Source organism: Grammomys surdaster, unplaced genomic scaffold (assembly GCF_004785775.1).
Source record: "Grammomys surdaster isolate TR1022 unplaced genomic scaffold, NIH_TR_1.0 125834, whole genome shotgun sequence".
NCBI classification, from domain to species: Eukaryota; Metazoa; Chordata; class Mammalia; order Rodentia; family Muridae; genus Grammomys; species Grammomys surdaster.
The window spans coordinates 3341660-3357394 of NW_021620662.1; positions in this window are offsets into that span (position 1 = coordinate 3341660).

Consider the following 15735-nt stretch of genomic DNA (forward strand, 5'->3'; position numbering starts at 1 on the left):
CATAACTGGACCACCTTGTCTGGCATCAATTGGACAAGATTCACCTAGTCCTGTAGTCACTTGATGTGGCAGGATGGGGTGATACACAAGGGGACCTCCCCTTTCTCAAAGAAAAAAGGTGGGGGTGGGTAGAGGAGCTCTGTGAGGTGGGGACTGGGAGTGGGGGCTGATATTGGGGTGTAAAGTGAAAAATTAATTAATGGGGGTTCCCACTATTCCCTTTGACCAGGTATTAATTTTAAGAAGTTATGAAACTTTACTTTCTAGTTATCTCTGTTGTAGAGATCTATTGATCTTCCTCAACCAATCGATATCAAAGGGCTTATTTATTAAAGCTTTTACCAGATGAAGGTCCCTCAGTGGTCCAGAGAAGTCCTTTGTATGATATTTGAAAGAGTGCTGTCAGCCCTACGATTGACCAATACAAAGCACAAACATGGCCCACTAAGGTCCTCTGGACTACTTATGGAAAAATTATGACTACCTGGACCGTAGGTATAGCTACAAGTTTAAAGCTGAAGGAAGATACAGTGTTCCTGCAAGCAGTCACCGGACTGGGAGATAGCAAATATATCTCAAAATTCATTGTTCCTTGACTCACAATGGAATCAGACTCAGCAGCATACCTGAGATAGAAATACAGCAGATGATGAAGCAGTCTGAGGAGCCTTGGAAACCAGTCCCATGACTTTCTGTCTCTAACATGGTCTTCAGGGTGTTACCTAGACAGGCTGCTCACCACATGGTTCCCACCACTCAGTACTTGATGTCTTGATGTGGTGGCTTCCCCTCTCAGGAACTAAGTGAACCTCAAATGTTCTACCTGGATGATAGGCTTGTGGATATGAATGATATTTGTCCATAATCTCAGGGATGGAGCAGATGAACCAGGCCTTTCTGGGAGTGGACCTAGTAAACTCTGGAGACTTAACCTAAATTTCCATCTTTAAACACTCTGTGTACAGAATAGAATGAAAAGTGTTCCCTTCAACTAAGGCACACTGGTGCAAAGGACACCGTATCCAACAAGCTAAGAAGCTGAAACAGCCTGAGGAGTGGAGGACGGCTGCCCCTGCCAGGTGATCCCAGCATCCTGTTTAAGATTAATTGTCAGGAGTACTAAGGTCAGCCCTACTTCTACTACTAAGTTTGAAGAAAAGCATCTAATCTTAATTTCTTTATTCATTATTTCCTTGCCTGCAAGGGTAACAATCTCCCCCCCCCTCTCTCTCTCTCTCTCTCTCCCCCCCTCTCTTTTTCTCTCTCTCTCTCTTCTGCAAATACCAGCTTATAGAATGATTCTAATATAGAAATGATTTTTCATCTGACAGCATAAAGATTTTTGCTCACACAAAATGAAGCAAATTTATTGAAACATTGGAAGTATAATAAATCAGAAATGCATTAATATTCAACCTATTGAACATATCTTAACTGAAGCTTCCATAAATAGGCTGAGAATGTTGTGTCTCAGGGCAAAAATCACTGAACTAAAAGCCCATTTTATGATACAGTACTTAGTATCTTATGCGATTTATTGAATATTTATTCCCAAAATGGTGAGCAAGACAGCACACTACAGGGCTTGCTCCTTTCCCCATATGGTCATATCTGTGACTGAGGGCTACTCACTGCCACTGCACAGCATTTGGGAGAGAGGTTAGCCTTGAGCTCATTATCTTGCTGCCTCCACCTCTTGAGGTTTGAGGTTAGAGGTGTGCTCCCCTACACCAAGCTTTAAGATTCTAAGTATTCAAGAAATAGCACCAATCAAAAATACATGCCACTCAACAGCAGGGACATACTGTGAGAAATCAGTAGGCAACTCTGTCATGATATCAATGTCACAGAATATAATCACAGGAGCTGAGATGACTCCCAGTGTCATTGTGATCTATGGTATGATGTCACCCATGCAGCCTATCTTTACCAAAGACTTGCAATGTAGTGCCTAACTATATTTTTCAGATAGGTTTGGAAAAAAACACGCAAGTATTGAAAGGTGACAAGACTTGTCTAGTGGCACACCAACAACAGGCTAAGGCCTATTCCCAAAAAGAATTACCAGGCAAATACCAAACTCATAAATTCCCACTTCAGAGCTACCTTGGAAATAAAGAGCAACTTTGTCTTCTGTCTTCTATTTGACTCTGCTTCTTAGCTGTTGCTTCCCTGTGTACACAAGCATATTTAAAAGCCAGTCTCTTCTAAGCATTGTTTGCCTGTGATGGATTGCCGGCTCTTTCTGAGTAGCATTGCAACCACTGGAGATGTTCAGAGACAGTTATGGACTAGGCTGCTCTAAAAAGCCACCAGTCATTCTGCAGCTCATGTGTACCACGTGACATCATAGAGTATATGCTTTACAAATAATTTTTTTCACAGAGTCAATAACTAATTACCAGTTCGTGCTTCATAAATAAATCAATATTGGAAAATGAGTCTAAGTGGATTCATGGAAACGATTAATTGACAACAAAGTTTGATATTAACCCTCGGTCTAGTAGGCCTCTGGGATTGTCTTTCCATTTCAGGACAAAAGCAGCTGCTTTGGCTGCAGAGGTAACAGTGTCCAGATGACTGGAAACTTCCAGAAGAAATCAGGCTCCACTTTCTCTCTCCTTCCCTATGACTCATTTGACTGAGCTACATCCTCTTGCTTGCATGTTAGTGCATTCTTGGCAGGCCCAAGAAGTTGAAGACTGTCTGTCCTTCATGAGGCATCACAACTGAGACATAGCCAGAGTCCTGAGTTCTCATGAATATTGAGTTCTATACAAACCACTTTTTTTTCATAGTAGATGTTAAGGCCAAATAAGCAAACCAGCAAGAAAGTGCAAAGCAAAGACATGAAGACTTGTCTTTGTTCCTAGAGCCAGGAACAGATGATCTGTGTAGATGACAGCTTTAAGGACCAAGACCACTTGCCAAAGAAACCTCTTGAATCCTACAAGCCATGATGGGTCTTCAACCGGAGCCCCAGGATATTCTGAAATGCTGCTTTTATAATCTGACCATCAGCCATCCAGAAGAAAATCCCAGCACAAGTCAAGATAAAGTGGCAAGCCCTTTGGTCCTCGTGACAGTAGACTCACAAAGTAATTTGAAGTGACAAGGCATTTAAAAAATACACAAGATTTCATCTAATATTTGTATTCATCATGAAGACAGAAAGTCTTTAGTTTTCCCAGATAGCCTTTAAGTTTAGTTGGGAAGGAGGCTGCCAGGGTCGAAACTGAGTCACCTGACATTCTTCACCTTCCATAATTCCCATGCTTCTCATTTGTGCTGATAACCAGCTACCTCTTATGTCCATTCCAGGCAAACAGCAAAGCAGATGAGGCAGACTTCATCCTCCCCAGATATGCTGTCAGCAGCTAGTTAACATCATTCAGGCTGGAGGCTTTTCATTTCCTGTCTGCAGATGGGGAGGTGATGCACCAGGAGAGTCTCTTTATATGGCTACACTCAGCTGGTCTGTTCAACAGACTTGGCAACTCCAACTATCTGCTTTTCACAGTGGTGATAGCACTGGGTAGAGCTGCCATCTTTGTCCTCAAACCCAGAGTCTGGCATCATCTTAGTGGCGTGCCCAAGTTTTTCTCTATGTCTGTACAGACCTAGCGCTTTTGCTTGGGGATACTGTAGGAATACTCCTGGGAAGCCTAGGGAGTGCTCACCTGAGTGGCATTATTTCTCTAAAGCTGCAGCAAAGACCCTCACTCTCACACACTGAATCCTTCCTGCACATTCCCTTGCCTGCCCAGAATTACCATCTTATTTTTAAGATTTTTACAAAAAATGATTTGCAAATTAGTGATTTGTCCAAGTAAGTACTGTCAAAAGCTGGGGTTAATTTTCCAAGTAATTATGTTTGCTTCTTCTTCACATGCCTTCTACTACTTTGAATACATTTTGTTTGTTTGTTTGCTTGCTTGCTTGTTAAGGTACAGGAGACAAATCCCAGGGCCCTGCACTTGTTAAAGGACCACTCTACCATCAAGCTAAGTGCTCAATTCCTATGCATACATTTTGATGTTCACCTTGCTTTCTGCCTTTCTAAATGCAGTGTGTGCATGTATGTGTTTGTGCTTGTGTGTATGCATTGATATGTTCATGTACAGGTGTGTGGAGAGCTAAGGATAACCTGAGGAGTCATCTTCAAGAATGCCATTTACAGTGTTTTGTGACAGGGTCTTACATTGGCTTGCAACTCACCAATTAGGCTGGCTATACGGCCTGGGAAGCTACATAAGGAATCATCCTGTCTGTGCCTCCTCGGTGATAAGTTTACAAGCATGCACCATGACTGACATTTTTATGTGTGTCTGGAAATCTAAGTCATGCCATGCTTCTGGAAAAATCACTTTGTTGACAAGGATGTCTCTCAGGCTGGGATTTTGCCTTTTAAATAAGATAGGCTAAGACTTCGGCTCTGGGAGTCTGTATGTCCCTGTGATGTACTTTGGGCCTGCTTGAGTATGTGAAGCTGTTTGTTTCTTGCTACATAAATCATCTCAGATTTAGTTTTTATAAGCTGTCCTCCTTTTCATTTTAATATGCCTGGTTGTTTCTTGGAGCACTTTGTTGCTCTTCCTGTGTTCATCCTTAGTCATCCTACCATTTTCCATATTCTGGATTAAGTCTCACTGAGGTAAAGTAGAGAATTGTTTTAAGGTTGCTAGCATGAGCCAAGATGCTTATGAATATCCTAGTTTATGGCTGCCTTGATAGTTCAGGTTTTTACCTGGAAGATGCAGAGGAGTTCACTATCTTGATTAGAGAACCCTGGGGCTTGGAACATCAGTAAGTTATAAGGACCTAAATAATGCATTTTATTTATGATGCTTGTGTGTGACCATAAGTGGAAAGATCTCCCTCTCCCTCTCTCTCCTTCTCTCTCACCAGCTGCCTCCTGTCCCCTTAAACTTGGAGCCAAAATAAACTTTTCCTTGGGTTGTCTTTGTCAGGCATCTGTTCACAGCCATGAGAAAATTAACTTATATAATTCCCGTCAATATCTTGAGGCTCTGGTAAAGGTGTATTCAATTCAGTATGCCTCTTGGCCACCATGGCTTCACTGGGTCAGGTACAGTTTTATCTGCTTTGCCCCCATACATTATTGTAATTTACTTTTTGAAAGTAAGCTACTGCAGTTTTTTACCTTTTGAATATTCTGCTACAGTTTTGCCGTCGCCGTTATCTTTCTTTGAAAACTGAAAGAGTTTGCAGTTAACACCATATGGTGAGAATGCTTTGATGATTTTTTTGCTGGTTTGTTTTTCTGTAGTTTAGGGATATTCAGCATGCCCAAGAAGGAAAGGTATGGATCTAAGCAAGGGTCCTAGAGTCAGACCACAGAGGCATATCCCACTTCCTCGAGCTCCCAGATGAACAATCCTAGTCACTTCTTCCCCAAGACTTTTCATCTGTCAAAGAGGAAAGCTGTCTTTTTCTCTGAAGTCCTCCAGGCTTATGAGAAACAAATAACGTCTTAGAGCCAGGCCATGGAAATGCTAAAATCTCAGTACATGACTTTCATTGTTGTCATCAGCACCACCACCACCATCATCATTGCCATCTAATTTGACCTGAAAATAGATATATTTCTTGTATTCCTAGTGATTTAGGTAAGTTGAGTGGCTTCTGGACTCTCCACCTAACAACTCCTTGGAGAAGATGAATAGAAAGGCCTAGAACAATGACATACATCATCAATATATGGAATTAATACTCATAAATCTGTGATAGAAATAAACCAGACAATATTCGTTTTCAGGAGTTTTTTGTTACTTTGTTAAAATAAAGACAGAGTTGTGTTTCCATACGACCAGTGAATGCAGTTACTAAGTTTGGGGAAAAAATCCTAGCTATGCAACATTCAATTACAGATGCTGGGTTTATTGGACAGATCATCATGGAAACAAGAGTGGTCAGGAGTGCAAACACAGTTTCCATCTACACACAGGAGGGAAGGCTAGAGAAAGAAGGTGGGAAAGACACACCCACCTACAGTTGGTACTTCGACCCATTCCATCCCCTATTATACCACCAGCACCTTAATCTCAAGAACAAGCCTGTATTTGTTACTCTTCTACTGCCATGATAAAACACCATGACCAAAAGCAACTTACAGAAGGAAGGTTTGTTTTGATTTGCATTACAGAGGGTTAAGAGCCCTGCCATGATGGAGAAACACAGCAGCAGACAGGCATGGAAGTGAGAACAGGAAGCTGAGAGCTATGTCTTAAACCACACAGCACAAAGCAGAGCCAAAGATCGGGAAGTAGTCTGAAGCTTTGAATCTCAAAGCCTGCCCCAAGTGAAACACTTCCTCCAGCAAGACTATACCACCTAAACCTCAAATAGCACCACCAACTGGGAACGTGTGTTCAAATGGTGGACGGGGGACATTTTCATCCAAACCAGCACACCCAAATATTTTACATATCTCAAAGCACAGGAGGTCTTTATGAAGATCCAGGAAGATAGCTTCATAGTGCACCCTGATGCCTGATTCTAAGATGAGCTACACAGAGAACAGAGACTTCCCAGAGCTCCCACAAATAAGAAAGCATCTATGTGTGTGTGCGAAAGTGAAAGGCCCGCCAAATAAGCTACTTGTGTGAGTTGAAATCCTGTTCTGACAGCACTTTAAGTTGGAATGGTTGAGTTTTGTTGACTAGCAAAAGATCTTATGCAATTGATAATGTTTCTATTTCTGGTGGCTGACATAAGCCTTGAGAACAAAGTTAATTCATGTAGAAGTTGTGTCTTAGTCTTGTGGATGTTAACATTACTAACTGCCTCCAGGAAAATGGCCTGTCCTTTCACTTCTTTGCTCTGGATTGTCGGGTTTCAGATGAAGTTATAGAGACATGGTTGCAGTCCTGCACCTTTGGCCTCTCTAGCAGCTCTATGTGTCTGGCTTTGCCCTGATTGGGCCCATTCTTTGTATATTGTAGTCACAGAAGGGAAGTGTTTTAAATCTCCACTGGAACTACAGAGACTCCCAAGCTTGGTCCTAGTTTCAAATGTTTCCCTTGGGCAGAACTATGGGATCTCGTTTTTTGTGAGCACCGAAGTGTGCACCATCCCCACTGGTGCCACTGGCTCATCACATAGAGCAGCATGTTCATAAAGTTTATGTAAGTTCTTGATTCTGCCTTTACAATTAATACTGCTCACGATAGCATCTACCTTCTCAAATTAAAAGGCCTCGGGGGAGCTATATGTGAAAAGATTTTTGCAGAAAATATTTTCAGTTTCATGGAAAGGAATTATCCATTTAGAACAACAGGTTTTCCCCTCCTCCTTCTCTTTCTCCTCTTCTTCCTCCTCCTCCCTCATCTGTTTAGTTGTTTGAGGACGGTATCCCACAGTGTATACAGAGGTCAGAAGACTACTTGCAGGAGTTGGTCCTCTCCTTCCACCATGTGAGATCCTGTGATCAAATTCAGGTTGTCTGCCTTTACAGAAACCCCTCTTACCTGTCTTGTCAACTCTAGAATTCATTTTCAATGATATATGGTACATTTTATTAAAAAATAATAATGAATATGGGCTTGTCTGTGAAAGCCTTGGAATCAAAATGAAAGACTGTGGTCTGAGAAGTTTCCCTGATCCATGATATACAGAATCAACTGACTTATCATATAGCATATATAGCATATATCAAATAGCCAATGCTCCAAAAATGAATGTCCGCAATAGTCAAGCTACAGAATCACCCTAGGTGCCTATCAACAGATGAATACAATGTGGAGTATTATTTAGCCACAAAGAAGAATAAAATTATGCCTTTTGCAGGAAATGGATGAAACTCAAAGGCATTATGTAAAATAAAACAAACCAGAGTCAGACCCACGGGTATTGCATGCTGTCTCTAATCTATGGAATCTGAGGGGTGAGTATATGGAATCTAAAAGTGCCTGTAAAGTGAACACAAAAGAATATAAGGGATGAGGAAGAGGAGTTTTAAAAGGGTAGTTCACAAAGCGAGTATGATCAGAACATATCATACTAATGTATGGACATGTCCTAATGAAAACCCTCAATTGTACAATAAAAATACACTACTTAAAAATACTGGTTGTCCATTTTTGACAGGAACACACTGGTTCTCCTAGATTCCTGATGACACTGAGACCTCTTGTAGTAACTCAGCCAGAGAATGCTCACCACATGTGCGAGGGGCCCTTGTTCCTATCCCCAGCAACACGCACGTGCGCACAAACACACACACACACACACACACACACACACACACACACACGAGGCATGTAGAACATGTTTGCAGAGAGAAAGGCACTAAGAAACTGATTTTTAATCTAATTTAACTTTAATTTGGATGTACTGTGGGACTCAGGGATCACAGGATGGAAAGACACCCAAGGTGTGGCGTGGGCCATAGTGGAGAGTAGGCAATGGGGAGGGAGGGTGAGGTCTCCTGGCTCAGCTCTTCTGGGAGTACTTGGTACAAAGACTTGTCCCTCCTTCCCAAACCCAGCACAGGGATAATGATCTTGTTGTTCAAAGTCCTGGTGCTGTTGGTGTGGCAGTTGGTGTTGCGACACTGCTTAGAACTAGAAAGACGTGAGCAAACATCCACTCACTCCAGAGAAGAAATAGACATCGGGAAAACAAACAAACAAAAACAAATATGCAAACAAACTGATTTAGATTGACCCCTTCCTGGTCGAAAGCTCAGCACTCCTTAGCACTGCCTTGGACAGCTCCACAGGACAGAGCTGGGCTGAGAAATGTAGTTAGAGATCACTTAAGAGCTGGCATGTGTGACTAAGGAGCTGAGTTTTAATTGCATTTTATTTTAATTTGGTCTTGTGTGACAGTGTGACACATTTTTTAATGTAATTTAGTTTTCTTCTGCTGCTTTCCAGACACACAATCCCTAAAGCCCTTGGGACTACTGAGGTGATGTGTGTGCTAATGAGTTGACTCCACTCCACTGGTGGCTCCTGGACAATCTAAAGATGGATGCTTGTTGCTAGGGAAACCAATCACAGGATTTGAGGACTGGTACTCCAGCTCTATACCTCTCCCCTACCTGAACCTGAGGTACCTGAACCTGAGGTTGACTTTAATGCAATCAGATCATGAAACCCCCATAAATCACTAAAAGCCACAATTCACAGGCTTCCGGGTGGTAAGCTGTAAGGATTTCGGGGACACAGGATGAGCCTGGGGAGGTCCTAGAAGCCTCCCACCACTTTCCATCCTTTTCCCACACGTGGCAACCTGGATTTGTCCCCTTTGTAATAAACTGACCATAAGGTCAGCAGACCATTTTCCAGAGTTCTAGGTGATTGATGCTCTGGTAAAGAAGCAAACTTGAGGGGCATCTGGGGGCCTCCTCTGTGCATCCCTGTCAGACAGAAACTCTGGCTAACTTGGGACCTTTTCTCAGTTAGTACCTGAGGTAGGAGGTGGTCTGAGGCACTGAACCCCTAACCAGTGAGATATGAGAAAATTTCCAGGCAAATGATGGACTTACAAAATTGAGTTACAGAATTGAGTTGACTTACAATCCCCTCTCTATCAGTGTCTTCACAGGCCTGCTTGTTGTGAGGGGGAAAAAATCCACTCATTTCAGTGACACCAGAAGACATGAGCTGAAAAAAGAAAAGAATGTTGTGAGATGTTGTTATTGTTTCGTTTTTCCTGAAAACCATTTAAGGCAGTCTGGGTCCAGTGGATTTCTAAGCTTTACTTATGTTAATGTTGGGGCTTTAGAAAGGGCAAGTTTCCAAGGGAATGAGAAAGAGATGCCAGGCACAAGCAGAGGCACAGATAGGTGCCTCATTTGACCCAGCTGCTGACCCTGTTTGGAGTCTTCGAGGTCCCAGAGGCCAGCACTGGGAGAATGGGACTGGGTGAGGACACCTCTTCTGCCTCCCTGCAGGCCCAGGAGAATTCGACTCTCCTTTGTGTCATTGGAGTCTCTCCCTTCCTACAAACAGCTTTCTGACAGGAAGAAGTGTTGGTTGCTAGGAGACTGAATTGCCTTTTCAAGTAGAGTACTTTAGACAGAAACAATTCATGTGATTTTCTTCCTTAGGAAAATGAAAACCGGTGTAACATTGGCGGGCTCTGCTTTGTGTGGGTGCTCTCTACTTCTCTGCGTATTTGGTTTTGCAATCACAGCCCCTTTCATTTGCTTTTCCCACTGCTTCATGATGCAAGAAAGACAACAAAAATTGACTGCTCTTTCAGTTGTCTTTTAGAGAGAAAAACATTCCCAGGCTTGTTCCCAGGCAGGGTGAGGTGCTATTTAGCCTGCTTTGCTCTCTAGGGAGCTGGGGTAGGGGTGAGAAACAAAAATAACATGTCAATGGAATTGAAAATCACCAACTGATACCTATTAAAATGGCTTAGTTTTGCGTGCACTGGCTTGTTTTATGCAGCTATTTCGTACTTTGATTTTCTCAAATTTGTAAAATCATGCTGTCTGAACAGGTCCTGTAATGCGTGAAGAAGCCATAAGTTAGACAAAGAATAAGTTGCTGACTTCCAAACACAGGTCTGTTACAGGGCAGTGAGAGCAGGCAGGATGAGCTGGACCCCTTTAAACGTTTGAGCCAGCACTCCTAAGGAGAAAAAGAGATGCAAGCAAAAATGCCCCCCCCAAAAAAGCTGTGTCAAATGAGAGTTCCCTTATAGTCAGTAAATGCCATGTCTTACATACAGTAAACATCCGTTAAAAACAATATTAATAATGAGGATCATGACAGTAGCTTAGCCAATAAAGTTCTATTCTTCCAAGTTCCATAACTTCTGCTTTAAAATCAAGTTGCAGTCTTTTTTTTTTTTTTAACTTCTAGAATGCCATATTGTTCGTGAAGGTCGCTGATGTTGACAGACTGAAGCTCAGGGACTTTCTTTGAACGTCTGAGCAGTAGGAAACAAGAGGGGGCTTTCCCTCCTCTTCCCACTTGCCCACTATCTCAGAAATCTGTCTCCTTTTTGTTCTGTTTCTTAAAACATCTTTGTTTCATCTGTGAACTACACTAAGTGCTTTGGGGAACAGAGAAGGGGCCCTGGTTCAGGCTCACATGGAAACAATGAAAGCGAATGGGCCGAAGACATCTGTGCCACCAGCTCTCAGCTTGAAAGTGGCCACAAGTCCCATTTAGAATCTCTCATCCTCCCCTAATTAGACTTGCTTTTCTTTAAGCGCCAGCATTCAAAAGAGCACGCCGTTTTGTTTTTAGTGTCGTTTAATGCTCTTCTCTTTTAATTAACGGTAAGAACTCAATTCTCAGGCTCAGCAGCAGGAGGCCCATGATCCTGGAAGCTGTAGCTACAGACCAAGGAGAAATCGAAGGTAAGGCTGAAGGGAAAATTATTTTGAGATCAAGATGGAGTGTCCATTAGGATTAATCAGCTCTGTAGTCTTGGGGTCCATGTTACACTGCTTGCTTTATACAATATTTCTTTAAATAGATATTGTGTGCATGCGGGTGCCCAAGGACGAAGATTTTCCCTGGATCCACAGTGAGAGTCAGATGTGAGACACCTGGGTAGGATGCTGGGAAGGTCTTCTCCAAGAGCTGGAAGTACTCTTCACACGTACTCTCTTTAGCTCCTCTTCAATCTCTTACGGAAATCCCATTTCCACCACAGAAAGCTCACACGTGGTTGAAGAGAAATTACAGTCTAAAGGACCCTGGTGTCTGCTCTGCCATCTACAGAGCTGCCCTCTTTCTGACTTTCTCACACAGGGGAAGTCTGTGCTCTCTCAAGCTCTCTGCCCCTCTGTATACCCTGCAGGAATCTCAGTCTTCTCCATGCCTGCCCGAGAAGATGGGTCCTAAGGTGGAGTTCCCAGTCTTTGCTACTCGCTGCCCTTTCTTCCTTTATTCATCTCCTGTAACCCTGGGAAGGGCAGCTTAAAACAAAGAGCTCAAGTCCTTGGGATTGTAAATGTGTACAGAAGGAAATTCAGTCTGCCAGGATGGTTGCTTGTTTGATTGATTTTATTTTGCAGAAAAGGAGACTGAAGGAGGACAAATTAAGCAGTAGTCAGGCTGCCTGGGTTTCCTCAGTGCTTTCTGATTGACCCAAGAGCCTGATCCAAGGGTCAGAATGTGTTTTAGAAATTCTTTCCTCCTAGGATCTAGAGCATCAAGTCAGAATACCTACATTCACCGCACAATGACTAGTCAATGATTAATTGTTGTCCAGTGACTTGTGAATCCTGGGCTGCCAAGGTCGTAAGAATCTAGGGGTGTTGTTTGGACGAATGGGTTTTTCTTGAAAAGCCTCTAGCTGTAGGATTCTTAAATCAGTCTGGCTCCGGGGGTGAGGACTGGTGGTGAAAGAAGCGAAGGAGAAGAAGCACACAGGGATGCAGTCAGGACCAGCATCTTCTGACATCCTGACTCCTTAGTTGTCATCAACACCATCACCAAAACCTAACTCATATCCCAACCCTTCTCTTCCAGGGAACTGAAGGACAAAACCAAGTCAAATGAGATTTAATGTGCATCTAAGGCTTTAAACATGAACGAAGAATAAAACTAATAATGTTCACACAGCTCAAAGAATAGCTCAAATTTTTAATTAATTCAGATTATATTTAGATAAAAATCTCATAAAGAATACTTAACATTGTCAGCTGCTCTCTGACAGCCCTTATAATAGGATCTTAAAAAGAATACTTAGTGTGACAAAATCCCTAAATCTTCTTTGAACGTCTAATATTTTGAGAGAGAAAGAAGACTTTATAAATTCCAATTCTTTCTAAAGGGCATTGTCCCAGAAGAAAGCTCTTATTACAGATGCTGGCTTCTAAATGCTGGATGTAAGAATTTGCTCATCTGGGCATACTCAGATGTTCATGGCCTGCCAGGTCTCTATAACAAGATAATAATATTACTAATTACAATAATTGCATATTTATATATGTGCAGTACTCATACGCACATCCATATATATATATATATGTCTGCTGACATATCTGCTGACAGTAGATGCTTATACAGCAAAGACTTCCTGAAATGCTAATCCCCCTGAGGTTGGCCCACATAACAATTGCAGTTTGTTTTGAAGATAGCAGAAAGGCTGAGATTAAGGCTGACTGGAGCTCCTGAGTGCTCCATGAGGGTACTCTCCCTGGTCATCTACAGCTTCTCTCTTAATGCTCCTTAGGTTTAATACTGCTCACCTCCAGGCATCACATGCAGAATGTGTGCCACATTCATTCCATTTCCTGCTTGACTTGTCCCACATCTGGAAAGGTCTTTGTTTGGTTGTTTGTTTGTTTGGTTGTTTGTTTGTTTGGTTGGTTGTTTGTTTGGTTGGTTGGTTGGTCGGTTGGTTTGGTGTCTGTTTGTTTGCTTGTTTGTTTGTTTATCATCATTTTTTTTCAGAATGCTTTTTAAGTCCTCTGTTTGGGAACAAGTGCTAACTGACTGTACAGCCAAACAAAGCCATTCACAACACTGAGGACATCAAGATCAGCAGAAATGAATGTATTTCCCAAGCCTTAACTTCCTTTGGGATCAAGATTTGTGACATAGCTGTGTGCACAGAGTTTAAACCCAAAGAACAAACATTATGTTCAATATTATGAAATATTATGTTCATTTTATGTTCAATTTTCAAAGTATCAACTTATCTATCTGTTTACTCTCAGACAGAATTTGGTGTCACTAGAAGAGCTAACCTTGGCAAAATAATATCAAATATTGTCTTAATGGACATTTGGTGATGTCTCCAGTGTAAAGATATCTGGAGAGATCCAATGCTTGGAACAATGAAGAAAAGTGCTTATAACCAACTAAAATGGAAGTGTCTTTTTCTTGGATTTAGTGCACATTCTTCCTGAGAAACTGATAAATTTCATGACAGTGTGGTTGCTAGGATACTCTTGAAAATCTATTAAAGTAAGCCCTGCTCTTTAAAGGGTTGGGCGGGGTCTCCATTATTTCAAAATAGCTTTGAAAATCATAATACATCTTACAGTAGGCTTCATCTAAATTAATAAAACAGGTGAATGAATGGCCCTTATGAGGAAAGAAAAGGTTACCAAAGTCCTAAAAATGAATTTGGTTCTCTCATAATGATAGATCTTAAGGTAGATTTGTGAATGATGTTTGGATTCTCAGTCCCCAAAAGGAAAAGTATAAATTAAAGCTAAAATAGATACTGCTAACCCAGGGAGATGGCTCAGTGGGTAAGATACTTGCCACCAAACCTGACAACCTGAATTCAATTCCTGTAACATACATGATAGAAAGATGAAACCGACTCCCTGAAGTTGTCCCCAGACCTCCACAAGGATCTTACCATCATGGCCCAGGTATCGTGATGCCCACATCCAACATGTAATATTTAAAGGGCTTCATAGAAATCCAGGAAGGGAGTTAGATGTCCAATGAGTGGGAAGCCTTAATTACTAAAACCAAAAATGTCTCAGGATCATCAACATCCCAAGGGGGAGAAATTCTTAGCAGGATCCTGATTGTATGGACTAAACCAACTCTATCTAGAAATATTCAGACTGTGAGTATTCTCCATGGCAGGTCTCAGACTTGATTGCATTTTAAGAACAAGAAATGAAAGCATTGATCCCAGGTCTTTTCCCAGCTTGCTGGCTTTTCAACCTTTTAAACTATACCTATCAGCCTGACATTTACATTTTGTTTCTAGTGAAATAACAGCTTATGTAGGAAGAAACTAGGAGGCAAGAGAAGAACATGTTAAGAGGGACTGGTGGCCAGGCTCTGGGAAGATCAAAGATGCTGAATATCAAGGAAAGGTAAGAGGAAAGGACCAGGCAACGTGAATGATAAGAGACATTTAAAGTTTTGTTTTCTTTTTTATTTTTTTAAATTAAATTTGCCTTGAGCCAAATACTGAGCAATTGTTACTCCATTCTAAACCTCCGAGCTAGTCAGGCTTCCTCCCAGACAAACATTTTGTTTCCACTGTCTTGTGCAAAAGTATTCTTGAAATGTCTGCTTCTGGATACGAGGGAGCTGATGTTCCTGATGTCCTAGCTAAGTGATGACAGCCGTGCTGACCCTTTGGAGCACCTAGCCAGATCAGAACAGAGGCAATAACCATCAGATCACACTTTAACTGAAATAGTTAATTATGTAGACCTCCCTCCCTCCCTCAGCTCTTCCTCTATTCAAGCATATGTCAATACTGCAAAGATTGAACTATGATCACAAGGACCTCTTTGTCCCTCTTCCCATTGTGACTACATTGAATAAATGTCCTTGTTCTTTCCCCAGGAGTTTCTCTCTTTGCATGGCTTATACAGATGGAAGCTGAGCCTAGCTGGTTAGAACTAAGCCCAGGCCTCAAGATAGATCATAGAAAATTCCAGTTACAATTATTTAACACCAAGCTTGGACTTTTGAAAAAGTAAAGCTAGGTATCAGACTTTGATTTAGATATTTTTTTCACTTCTCTGGGCTTTTCTACCTGTTATACATTAGCATGCAGTTTTGTTTGCCATGGTTCCAAAGGCCATATTTTGGTTGTTTAACAGGATTAAAGCAAATGAATGTTCTTGTTTATCAGATTTGTCTCTGTATTTGAGATAGACCGATTAAGCCAAAGGAAGTTAGATTTGATCCTGAATCCTAGTCTTTGATGGAAAAGAGTACATGTGGGTGCTGGACAGGTGGGAGCAGGTGGAGTGCTGTGTGGCCCAGAAACCTGACCCAGCTGGATCTGCTGCAAAACTATTGGACCAGGAAA